This window comes from Urocitellus parryii, chromosome 10 (assembly GCF_045843805.1).
Source record: "Urocitellus parryii isolate mUroPar1 chromosome 10, mUroPar1.hap1, whole genome shotgun sequence".
Lineage (NCBI taxonomy): Eukaryota > Metazoa > Chordata > Mammalia > Rodentia > Sciuridae > Urocitellus > Urocitellus parryii.
Genome location: NC_135540.1, coordinates 36,261,682 through 36,273,954, shown reverse-complemented (window position 1 = coordinate 36,273,954; position 12,273 = coordinate 36,261,682). Strand labels below are relative to the sequence as shown.

The window sequence follows — 12,273 nt, the reverse complement described above, 5'->3', positions numbered from 1 at the left end:
CGTGGGACTGCAAATTGGTGCAACCAATCTGGAAAGCAGTATGGAGAATCCTTAGGAAACTTAGAATGAAACCACCGTTTGACCCAGCTATCCCACTTATTGGTCTATACTGAAAGGACTTAAAATCAGCATACTATTGTAAAATAGCCACATCAGTGCTAATAGCTGCTCAATTCACAATAGCTAAACCGTGGAGCCAATCTAGATGCCCTTCAATAGATGAATGGATAAAGAAACTGTGGTATATATACACAATGGAATATCACTCAGCATTAAAAGAGAATAAATTTAAGGCATTTGCAGGTAAATGGATGGATTTGGAGAATATCATGCTAACTGAAGTAAGCCAATCTCCAAAAAATCAAAGGCTTAATGGGGGAGGGCATGGGAAAAACAGAGGAACTTTGATGGGGCAAAGAGGAGGGCAGGATGGGGAGGGTGCATGGGGGCAGGAAAGATCGTGGAACAAGATGGACATCATTACCGTATGTATCTATATGACTGCACATGTGGTGTGATGCTACATCATGTACAACCAGAGAAATGAAAAGTTGTGCGGCAATTGTGTACAATGAATCAAAATACATTCTGCTGTCAAAAAAGTACATGAAATATTTAGAGAAGAAGCAAATATTAATAAAACAATAACAAACAAACAGCTGGGCAGTGTGCAGTGGTGCACACCTGTAATCCCAGCAGCTCTGGAGACAGGAGGATCCTAAGTTCAAATCAGCCTCAGCGACTCAGTGAGGCCCTAAACAATTCAGTGAGACTATGTTTCAAAATAAAATAGAAAAAAAGGGCTGGGGTGTGGCAAAGTGGTTAAGTGCTACTGAGTTCAATCCCCAGTACAAATAAATAAATAGATAGATAGATAGATAGATAGATAGATAGATAGATAGCTGGCTCTTGGCAAGATAAGTTTCCTAATAAATCAATCTTTCAAGCTCAAGTTGAGTAATGTGCTTGTCATGACACTTCATTAAGTGTTTTCTTATTGAATCTCATATAGTCATTAGCCCATCAAAAGCCTTAGGAGCTCAATTTTATTCCAAAGCTATTGAGAGTAGAGTCAAAAACCCACTCCAGAGATCTCTGTCCACAGAGCCTGTGCCATCAGCCTTAAGTTCCCATGGCTGCCTTCCCTGGTAAGTGTCTGTACTAGGGACTAAATGGTTGGAGATTCCCCCAGGGAATATTACAGCCAAAGGTAGACAAGTCTACCAAGTAGTTTAGCTTTCGTTTTCGCATATGATATGAGTTTGATGCTATCTTGAGGTTTTTTTTTTAAATATATTTTTTAGTTGTAGGTGGACACAATATCTTCATTTTATTTATTTATTTTTATGCGATGCTGAGGATGGAACCCAGCGCCTCACACATGTGAGGCAAGCGCTCTACCACTGAGCTACAACACAGCCCTATCTGGAGGTGTTTTGAGAGTAATAAATGAGATAATATATCTGTGAACAGGTAATTTTTTCTGGCATAGAGAAGTGGCAAAGAGTAGTGGTTATGAGATGATGAAAGATTTTGGAAACAGTACTAGAGATTAAAGGTGTGCTTATGCTTTGAAGAAGCTAGAAAAAGGGGCATGAGAAAGTATAATCACTTTCATAAATTGGATAAATATCTTTCATTATTATTTAGTGTTTTCCTCCTAATACTATGAATTTTCTAAATTTGTTTCTGAATCTAATACTAAGTAAAGTGCACACAAGATGGCAGATGAAAGTAACTATGGTAATTCTGAAAGTAATAATGTGTCCTTAATTAATACCCAAGACATTGAGGGTACGAATAACAAAGGTCACCCAAAAAATCTCTGCAAATATGCACATGTACTAATAAAAACTTAAAAATCATAAATATACATTTGAGAAGGATGGGTTTTAAGCTAGATAGAAAACTGCCTCAATAGCTCACAATTTTTTTTTTTGTACCAGGGATTGAACCTTATTGATGCTTAACCACTGAGCTACATCCCCAGCCCTTTTTATTTATTTTGAGACATAGTCTTGCAAAGCTGCTTAGGCCTTTGCTAAGTTGCTGAGGCTGGCTTTGAACTTGTGATCCTCTTGCCTCACCCTCCACCCCCAACACCCCTGCCTCCTGCCAACCACTGGACTTACAAGTGTGTACCTCCATGCCCAGAAATAGCTTGCACTTTCAATACTTTACTTTATGTGAGGGTTCTCTGGGGGGAAAAAAATAGAAGTACTGTGAGCCACCAATCTCATTAGGTTCATACATGAAGGTAGTGAAATCAGCATATTAAAGAGACCTCTGTATTCTTATGCTTACTCCAGTGCTATTCAGAGTAGCAAAGGTATAGAACCAACCTAGGTATTCAGAACTGATATCATACAATGGGGCAAGCTCTACCAGTTGGGGACCAATTCTTTAACACAAGAATTTTTGGAGGATATTTAAGATCCAAATCATTGCAATAGGTAAAATGAAATCAAGGTTTGACTCTTGGTCATATTCATTCCTGCCTATGTAACCTGAGCAGTTGACTTAAACTCTATGAACTTCATTAGCTATTCCATGAGATTGTTGACATAAATAAAAATAACTCAAATTCATAGAGTGGGGGGGTGACACTTAACAACTGTCCAATAATGGTGCTACTTCCTCTCTAACTGGGTTGCTACAAAACATCTATTGAAAATTTGAGCACTTTAACAACTACTATCTTGTGGTGCAATCTAGTGATTATAGGTGTAATATGCTACAATTCCTATGATTAGCTGATCAAATTCTTCAAGGGGAAGGGATATATTTGATATTTCTTTTGGATACAATGCTGTATCTTATCAGGTTATTAAGACTTATTCAATTCTGTAACAATATTCAGATATCATAAAATGCATATTGAATCCTGTATTAAATTATTTGAGGATTAAATACCATTTAGTTATCTATCATATACTCTTCCCTCATCTAACATGCATATAATTAAAATTATTAAAGGAAAGAAGTTGGTAATAGTGATCCCAACATGTGCATGTTTGGCAGTTCATCTCAAGCAAACAATTGATAATAAATATACACAATACACACAACTTTTGTAATGTATCAGGAAAAGTATGAATAATTTTCAGTACTCTTAGTTTGGTTCCCTGTTACCCTTATAATCCTTTTAAAATAGGACAAGAACAGTCTTCTCCAAATGTTACATGATCTATCATTTCTTAAACTATTGCACTTAAGTTAAAGGTTTAGAATTCTAACACATTCACATTCATGGAAGAAATACTGGAGATGAAGACGATCAGGAGGTGACATCTCCTTCCAAAAAAGAACTCATATTGTCCCCCAAGGAAGCCTGTCTTCTCACCTCTCACCAAGAGGTGGACACAAATCTAATATACTTGGAAGAACATTGTGATTTCAGAGCCAATTGATGGGACCAAGCTGATGTGAAAGAGGGATGTTTGAACTCTCCCCAAACCATTTAAACAACTAAGTTGATCGCTTTCAGTGAAAGTGAAACCAAAATACACCTTGGATGGATTGATTAATATAAAACCTTGTGTTTTTGTTTTTCCTGTTGTGCGTAAGAACCCATGTATTGACTTTGTGTTTTGAAATTTTCAGGATCTGTCTGTCATCACTTTCTGAAAAAGGGAAGCAACAGATTCCCTTGGGGGCAGCACCACCTACTGGAAGCAATGCCTTCCAGCTGGGAACCATATTTATTCTAATAGCCCTTTAACTGGCAAACGTGAACTGTCTTTCTGTCCTTTGATAGGACCTGGGTTGTCTCAGCTGTCTCTGATTGACAGTTGTACATACTCCAGGACTCATCGCACCTTGAGTTTCCATAGAAAGTCTGGTGGCCCTTTTTCAGAATATAGTGTTCAGCCTTAATTGGATCCAATTATAGCAATTTTAATTATAACCCAACCCTTTGCCGAATTAGCCAATCACATAGATTGCAACCAACCCCAAGCTCCTCCAATCAGGGTAAAGGGCAGTACTGCCTTGGGATATAAGCAGACACACTGGCTACCCAGGTTCTGTTGTTTTCCCTTCTGGCACAAATAAAAACTTTTGCCTTGCCACTCTCTTCTAAGCATGTGTTTGATTTTTTTTCTTTTTCTTTTTCTTTTTTTTTCTGTGGTTCTTCGTTATTTCTAACACAACGATCTCTAATTTTGGAGTTAGGTGATTTGTGTCAGTTTCAGGTTTGCTCCAAAATAAAAATCTGCCTAAGGTGTACGTGAGCATAAGTATTGGTGCCTTGAGATCTTGGATAGCTACTGACTCTCCGGAGTTTAAATTCTTTTTTATTTTTTTTTTTTATCTAGGAAATGAGCATATCTAAGGCTTGTATGAAGCCGAATTAAACAAATGTCTGGGAAGACAGTGCACACTGTAAAATGCCTGGAAACGTTACCGCTACATCAATTTTTAGTGGACCTGCGCGGTTTGCGCGCATGTCCTGTGTCTGTCCCTCTCCCTCCCCTTTTCTCCCTCTTAATGCTGCTTCTCTCTTTGTTAACCATCCATGCACCTTCTGTTCACTTTTTCTGTCTGTAAAAAACCGGGAGTTTTTGATTGTGCCTGTGCACTCAGTGACCCGGGTTCTCAAGTCCTGGTGTTTATTTTGGCATTTAAGTTTTCCCCCCTCCTCCTTCCTTCCGCTTTGCTCTCCGCAGGGCAGGGCTGGCCTTGCTGGGGTGGTGGTGATTGTGTCCCAGCCAGGGAAAGGCCGCCAGGCACTCTGGTTCCCTCAACCTCAGTCTCGCAGTGAGTGCCCCCTTCTAGGGTAGCGGGCGCGGTGAGCTCTTTCTGGTCCTGGGAAGGGCTCTGCCACGGCTGCGGGCCATGTCCAGGGTCCGCACACACAGCGTCTGCAGAGCCCTGGAGGAAAGGAGAGCCCCGCGCGCTACCAGCCCCGCGCGCCACCACTGAGGTAGGCTTGATGCTTGTGACTTGTAGAATGGAAAGTGAATCGAGCGATTGCTGATTGGGACCTGTATTGGGACCTCTCCTTACGCCAAAAAGAAGACAGCTCTAAGAGTTATTATGCTGGCTCTTGGAATAAGGAAAGGGGCCAGTTTTTTATCATGTGTAGGGGTTTGCAGGGATGGGCTTTGTGGAATTTAGGAATTTTCACTGGTTTTGGGCACAGTTTCAAAGGGTATTCCTTTCCTGTGCAAACAGTGGGGCCTGGAGGTTTGGAGCCCAGGGGCGTTTATGTTCCTCCAATCTGGAACACAGCCTGTATAAACCTTGTGGTATGTGTGAGTCCTGGAAGCTGTTAAGAGAACACGCAGATCAGGTAGAAGAGAGCACAAGTTATGCTGAGTAACAAGTTAAAGGTCCTGAGAGTTTCTTTGCCTTTAGCCTTTTGTGGCTTAAGGTTTCAATTTTGAACCAACAGCAGCCAAAGTTTTCATTCTTTTGTGTTGTTTATGCTTGGAGATATGTTGGTGAAGGCATACTGGTTTTAGTGCATCTGGGAATTGTTGCAATGCTGGGGATGGAACTCCAGCATATAGCAAGTGCTACACCCCAGCCGTGGATCTAGCTTTTATGGTCCATAAGACTGAAGAAATAGTTAGGGAGAACACACAAACACACACCATGCTTTTAATGGCTAACAGGCTATGAGTTAATTGTCCTAGAGTTTTTTTTTTTTTTTTTTTTGGTGGTGGTGGTGGTGTGTGGGGTTTGTGAGACTGTCTCATTTCCTCCCTCAGAGTTTCCACTCCTTTATCTCTTAAGGTGCACTGTTTTTCCTGGGGATTGCTGATTGTCTCAGGGAGACTCATAAAGGAGGCAACCTGGAAAGGAGGCAGGGGTGTTGGGGGAAAGCACTTCAGGAATTGCACAGCACAGATGCCTGACATCATTGTTGAGAGGAGGCTCCTTCTTGGGGCCTGTTTGGAAGGTCCACAAGATTCCTCTCAATGCTTATATCAAGGACTGTTAATGCTCTGCCTCTGAGCACACACATCCTGAAACTGGAGCTCAAACTGTGTGTGATTAGGCTGAGTGAGGAAATTTGTGTGGCAGGAAAAGTGGGGAGGTATTGTGTGCACATATTGTTAGAAAATAGCACAAATAGCAAGATTATCAGTGAAAATCAGGAAAGTAAGTTTAACTAGTGTAACTATACTGGAGAGACAGAAGACCAATGTTTCCAGCCCTGTCTTGGGTACTGACATGAGTTTCTAGATTATATAGACAAGGTGACCAGATAGACATGTCATCTTGGTCACACTGTGGTCTGGTTGATCATTATCTCAGAACTGGTCCAGTTGTTCAATCCTTACTTTGTCTTAGGTATGAAAGCTGCTATTGCCTGCTGGGGGAGTATAGGTTCTACTCATTGCAAAACATTTATTAGTTAAATGTCTTGTTCCCAGAATTCAAGGTCACTGATCCAAAGAAAAGGGCACAGATGCAAACTGGAGGAACAGAGGCTAAGATTTTTATCCCTGCTTTTAGTTGCGTATTGGACACTTAAAGGTGGAAAAAAAGAGTCTAAGTCCTTGTTCATTGGAAGACCTGGTATCTTCATTTGAAAGTGAGTATGAAATACAAATTGACAGTTCAGAGTTGTTTTTCAGAAAATGATGTGGAGGTGCAACTGATTACCATTCTGAAAGTGTGTTATGAGTGGCTCAGTGAAGGTAAAAACCTTGCCTGTCTCCAAATGTGTGCAGGCAGAATGGAAATGGGATAGATAAAATCTTCCCAAGCTTAGTTGTTACTCCAAGTGGAGGAGAAATTTTGTTAATATTTTAAAGGTAGTTCCTGTTTTCATTGGCTTGCCAGTGCTATTGGAGATTTTGAACACAAATGTATGAAACTAACTTCATGAATGATAATTCTTTTTTGTAAGTTATATGAATTCTGTTCATAGATCTTGTTTAATTTGGGGGGATTTACCTCATTTATTTTGCTTGAGGAAGAAGATTGAGTTTAGCTAATAATGGACAGTTTTAAAAAAAATAGAAGCATTTTCTTTTAGACTTTGCCACACTTCCATTTTTTATAAGTTTATTTTTCCTAAACTGAAGCATATGGTACTTTTGTTACTGAGCCTGCAGAATAAGAATCAAGCAGGAACACTATATTGCAGCAACAATAGAGTTTTATTTTTTATTCTCTGAAACCAGGGAAGCAGCAGGTGAGGACAGAATTCCCAGGCAGATTCCCTAAGAGAAGTGCACAGCTTTTATAGCATCTCTAGGGCAGGCAGGGACTTTGTCTTCTTTGTGTCATTACATGTAGGTGTGGAGTCTTAGTTGCACCTGAGCTCGCCTTCATCATGGGTCTTCATGAGAGGCTTATATTATTATCACCTTAGGTTTCTACACCAGGATGTGATTTTTACTCTGCTAATTAAGTAAAGGTTCTCATAGGTTATTACAGTGAGTACTTGGTGTATGCTTTCCCCCTTGTAATCAATACAGCCCCCAGCATTGCATTAGAGGAAGATAAGCAATTCTTCATAAGTCTTCCTGTGTTTGATGGATAATTAACTTAATGTCTGTTTTTCTTAATCTTTTCTATCATGATAGGTTTGATCCCATTTTCTTGAGGACTGACCTAACAGAAATTTCTCACTTCCCTAGTTTTATTTATTTTTTTTAGCACTTTCTTATATTTGAAAGAAAGATTATACTATCATAGCATTGTACTCTTTTGAAACCTAGAAAAGAATTTGTTATAAGACATGCCAAATATATGTATCTTTTATGCTTTACAAATTGCTTTATTTATAAATAAACTGATAATGAGAAATACAATTTAAAATCATCACCTGCATCACCAATATGGTAGCCCCAGACATACATGGAAGTTGAATTGAAATCAAGTAATGTTAAAAATTTAATTTCTCTGTCACATTACCATTTCACGTACTAAGTATCTACTGAATGTATCTAGATAGTGAACAGAATATACTTTCCCTTATTTTCTTTCCCTGTGTGTTACTGATGAAAGTAGAAAGATGCAAAACATTATATTGAGCTGCTTTGGGCAGTCTTTTTTGTAGACTTCTTTTTATAAATGTAGAATAATATTATTATAAGTAATTTGTTGTGTACTTTGTGGATAAAAGGAAATTGATAATTTTTAACTTTGCAAGTTCCGTGCCTCTATCTGGTGCTGCCTAATCTCTACAGTTTCAGACTTAGCTCACAGACTCAGTCCTTGACCTTCTTTGTCTGTAGTGCAGGAAGAACATTTGCTTTCCCCTCTTGAGTGTCTATAGGCACGTGAATTTAACTGACAAAACCCAGTTTGGTTCTATGTTGTGGATTCCTCAATTCTTGTCTTCCTGAAAGAAAGATTCCAGTCAGGATATACAGCAAGAATAAGCAAGTACAAAGGGCTTATTTAATGAAATGAAAGTATACTTCAGAGAATGTAGAGTGGGCCGTGCCAGGAGAAGGGGGTTTGGCCTTGTTTCTTTTGCACTGTGGGTTTTTATAGGCTGCCACCCCCATGAATCCTCCAACCCATGAATTTTTTCTTTGGGATGGTTCCAGTCATTTCCTGCCTTGATTCAGTGGACTTCCATCAACTCTGCCATGTCAGAAATTTTCCCTATTAGTACTTAAGGGAAAGCCATGGGGAGGTCAAAATCACAATATGCATAGTATCACAGTGAATCAGGGACATCCAAAGGACACAGCCTCAGTGTTCTGCACATTCTCACAAGTTGGAAAGTCCCTTAATATGTTTCCATCCAGTTCTTTTTAGTTTTAAGGAGGTGGCATCTGGCTGTGAAGGAAATGGTTTATGAATAGGGTTCTCTGTCACCCAATGTAAAGTTCTGTCACTTAAGATGCAGTGAGCTCTATTCTCGCTCCTCCAACTCCGTGCACGTGTCTGCCCAACTATCTACTTTAATATGATTAGGAAGAAAACTTAGCCATAGATTAAAAAAGAAAGTGAGACTCAAAGTAGTGTCTCCCCCATGTCCTGCGCAGGAGGTGGAATTTGGGTTTCCTCTGCTGCATAATGGGCTGGCTGCTAAATAAAGCTAAGAAAGACAAAAGGGCAAAGAAACCACAGGACACAGGAAGTAATTTTAGAAGATGGGGATAGGACAGCTCTCTGATCTTAGGGATCAAGCTTCCCCACTGGAAAGAGAGAGCAAGAGTTTGCTTTATTTACGGGGAAGCATCAAAGGTTTTCCATGGAATGTTCTTTTGTCAAATGAGGTAGGAGGTGGGCTGTCCAGTTTCCAGTCTCCCTAGCCAAGCAAAGACAGAGGTCACATGTTTTTGCACAATTCATTGAGTGGGAGGAGCCACAAAATAGTTTGCAATGCCAAACCAAAATCTTCCTGGCTCAAATAATTTTTGGGTGGTGTCCCACAGTACTGTTTAGAATTTGGGGCCTATTTATCATCTTAATAATGAAGGGGTGCTGGGAGAGGGCACTTATAGGAAAACAAATCACTTTGATACCGAAAGCTCTGGCCTTGTCCCTGATGCTGATCCAATAATATGGAAAAAGTTTTGAGAAAAAGGAAAAAAAAAATTCCCTTTTGCTAGCAAAGAATACACAGTAGACTTGTGCCTCAGAGGCTGTGATTCTAACTGCCAGGAGGAACAAGAGATACACAAAGGCTACCCCCCCCCCCCCCCCCCCCCCCCCCCGTCATTCATTTGTAGCCTTGAGAGGTAGCTATTTCTTAGAACCTCCAGTGCCAAACCCTAAGACTGGATTCCTTCATTCCTGGTGGTCTGTGAGCCAACATACAGAATCTCAGCTTTGGATAGGAAGAAGGTTAATCTTACTTCCTCTGTGGTTAGGGAGGGACAGAGAAAAAAGAGGAAGGAAAAAAAAACACACCACTTTTAAAATAAACTGCAGTGGCAGAGCAGCATGCAACAGGCCCCTATTACGACTGTAAGATGAATGGATTCTTAGGACGGTGGATGTGAGACGTGATAGTTTTGGGAAAATGTCTGGTAAGAGTTACTCTTCCCTGGTTACTCCTGAGGGGAGGGATTTATGACAACTGAGTTCTTTGTGGAAGCTCTGCTTTTAGGCAAATCAAGGATTTTTGGATTGCGAGCACCTTAAACACAAAAGTTACTCCCAAACTTACCCTTCCTAGACTTGGGACTAAAGGCCCTCTGAGCTTCTCTAGGATGTATCTGATGAACTCTAGACCATGTGAAAATCTAGCTGTGTCCAAATGTCTAAAACTATTGAGAGTAAGAGAGGTGCCTGTTAATTAGAATGTCTTACTGGAAGGAGGAAACTGGAAAACTAGGAGTGATAGGAAGTTGAGTTATTTACAATGAAAAGTTGGGACAATGCTTGACTGAGGGGAGCAGTTATGATCATTATTGGAGAGAAGGTGGAGGGTTGGAAAGTCACTGACAAAGAGCTTCCATATGGGTTTTAAATCGCCACAATGGCCAAAGTGTTAAATGTTAACATTGTGTGTGACAACGTAAATCCACCAGTGCAGATCTGAAAACAGATCTATCAAACATGGGTCTGTGTTGAAAGGTTCCAGAGAATTCTACCTCAAAATATTTCTCCTTGGTATTTGGGTTTTGTGTGAGATGGGAATTTAGGGGATACAGAAAAAGAAAACTAGATTGAGTCTCAAAAGAGAAGCACCCATGAACTTTTGGAATGCAGGAGATACCCATGAGCCTTTGAGGTGCAGAAATTGCCCATGAACTCTTGCCACTCATGAGCTATCCAGACTGTGCACTTGGCCTGTGCTCTTGACCCATGTCCTTGCTTATACAAATAACATTAGGGCAATGTGCAAAGATAAGGGAATTGGTGCACAGTTGTGTAACTGCTCCACCTCTAATCTCTCCCCTAGAAACTGTCCCTGTATGAATAGACCCCTGTTATAGCCAGAGATTGCTGCTTCTCTCTCTGGAGATGGCCTACATTCTCCTTTGAATGTGTGTTCCTTGCTTCATTCCATCAGCTTCTCACTTTTGAGAAAGCCCACATCGTTTCTTGAATGTGCCATGCTTCCTTTGTCTGTGTCTCTGACTGGCACATGCTGAAATTCTTTGCCATCATGTAAGCCAAGAACCCTACTAGTCCTGAGTGGAGGTTACCTTTTTTGAAACTCCTTGAACCTCTGATGATATTTGAAGTTTAAGACAATTGAAAGCTCTTTACCTTTCTCTGATTATTCTACAAATATAGTATAAATTTAAACTTTTCTAAAGCATATTTACATTTATTTTATTTTATTTTAAATTTTTAGTCTTTATTCTTTTTAGTTACATTTGACAGTAGAGTATATTTTGACATATATATATATATATATATATATATATATATATATATATATGGAGTATAACTTTCCATTCATGTGGTTATACATGATGTGGAGTTATACTGGTCATGTATTCATATATGAACATAGGAAAGTTATGTCTGAATCATTCTACTGTCTTTTCTTTCTATTCCCATCTCCTCTCCCTTCCTTTTATTTCCCTTTGTCTAATCCAGTGAACTTCTATCCCCCTCCCCCTTATTGTGTGTTAACATTCACATATCAGAGAGAACATTTGGCCTTTGGTTTTTTGGGATTAGTTTATTTCACTTAGCTTCGAAGTCTCTAGTTCCATCCACTTATTGGCAAATGCCATAGTTTCTATTCTTCTTTATGGCTGAGTAATATTCCATTGCGTATATGTAGCACAGTTTTTTTTATCCATTCATCGGTTGAAGCGCACTTAGGCTGGTTCCATAACTTAGCTATTGTAAATTGCTATTAACATGGATGTGACTGCATCACTGTAGTGTGCTGATTAAGTCCTTTGGGCATAGACTGAGGAGAAGGATAGCTGGTCAAATGGTGGTTCCATTCAAAGTGTTCTGAGGAATCTCCATACTGCTTTCCAGAGTTGTTGCACGAATTTGCAGTCCCATCAGCAATATATGAGTGTACCTTTTCTCCCATATCCTTGTCAATATTTATTATTACTTGTATTCTTAATATTTGCCATTCTGACTAGAGTGAGATGAAATTTCAGTGTAATTTTAATTTGTATTTCTCTGATTATTATAGATGAACTAGTATCAAACTAAAAAGCTTCTTCACAGCAAAGAAAACAGTCAAGAACATGAGCAGAGAGCCTACAGAATGGGAGAAAAATCTTTGCCCCCTGCACATCAAAGCATTAATCTTCAGGATATATAAAGAACTAAAAAAACTTAACACCCCTCCCTTCAAAAAAAAAAAAAACAACAATAAAAACAAATAACCTAATCAAGAAATGGGCTAAAGAACTGAACACACTTAAC

The 12,273-nt window shown here is 39.5% G+C and overlaps 1 protein-coding gene across 1 annotated transcript in view; it reads left to right on the top strand.

Annotated features, from left to right (window-relative positions):
* Positions 1–4,718: 4,718 nt before the first annotated feature.
* LOC113175387 (broad substrate specificity ATP-binding cassette transporter ABCG2-like) overlaps positions 4,719–12,273 on the top strand; it is a 56,285-nt gene continuing 48,730 nt past the window's right edge. Inside the window, exon 1 of the mRNA XM_077803322.1 lies at positions 4,719–4,924. The gene's annotated coding sequence lies outside the window, so the exon portion shown is untranslated. The remainder of the gene's footprint in view (positions 4,925–12,273) is intronic.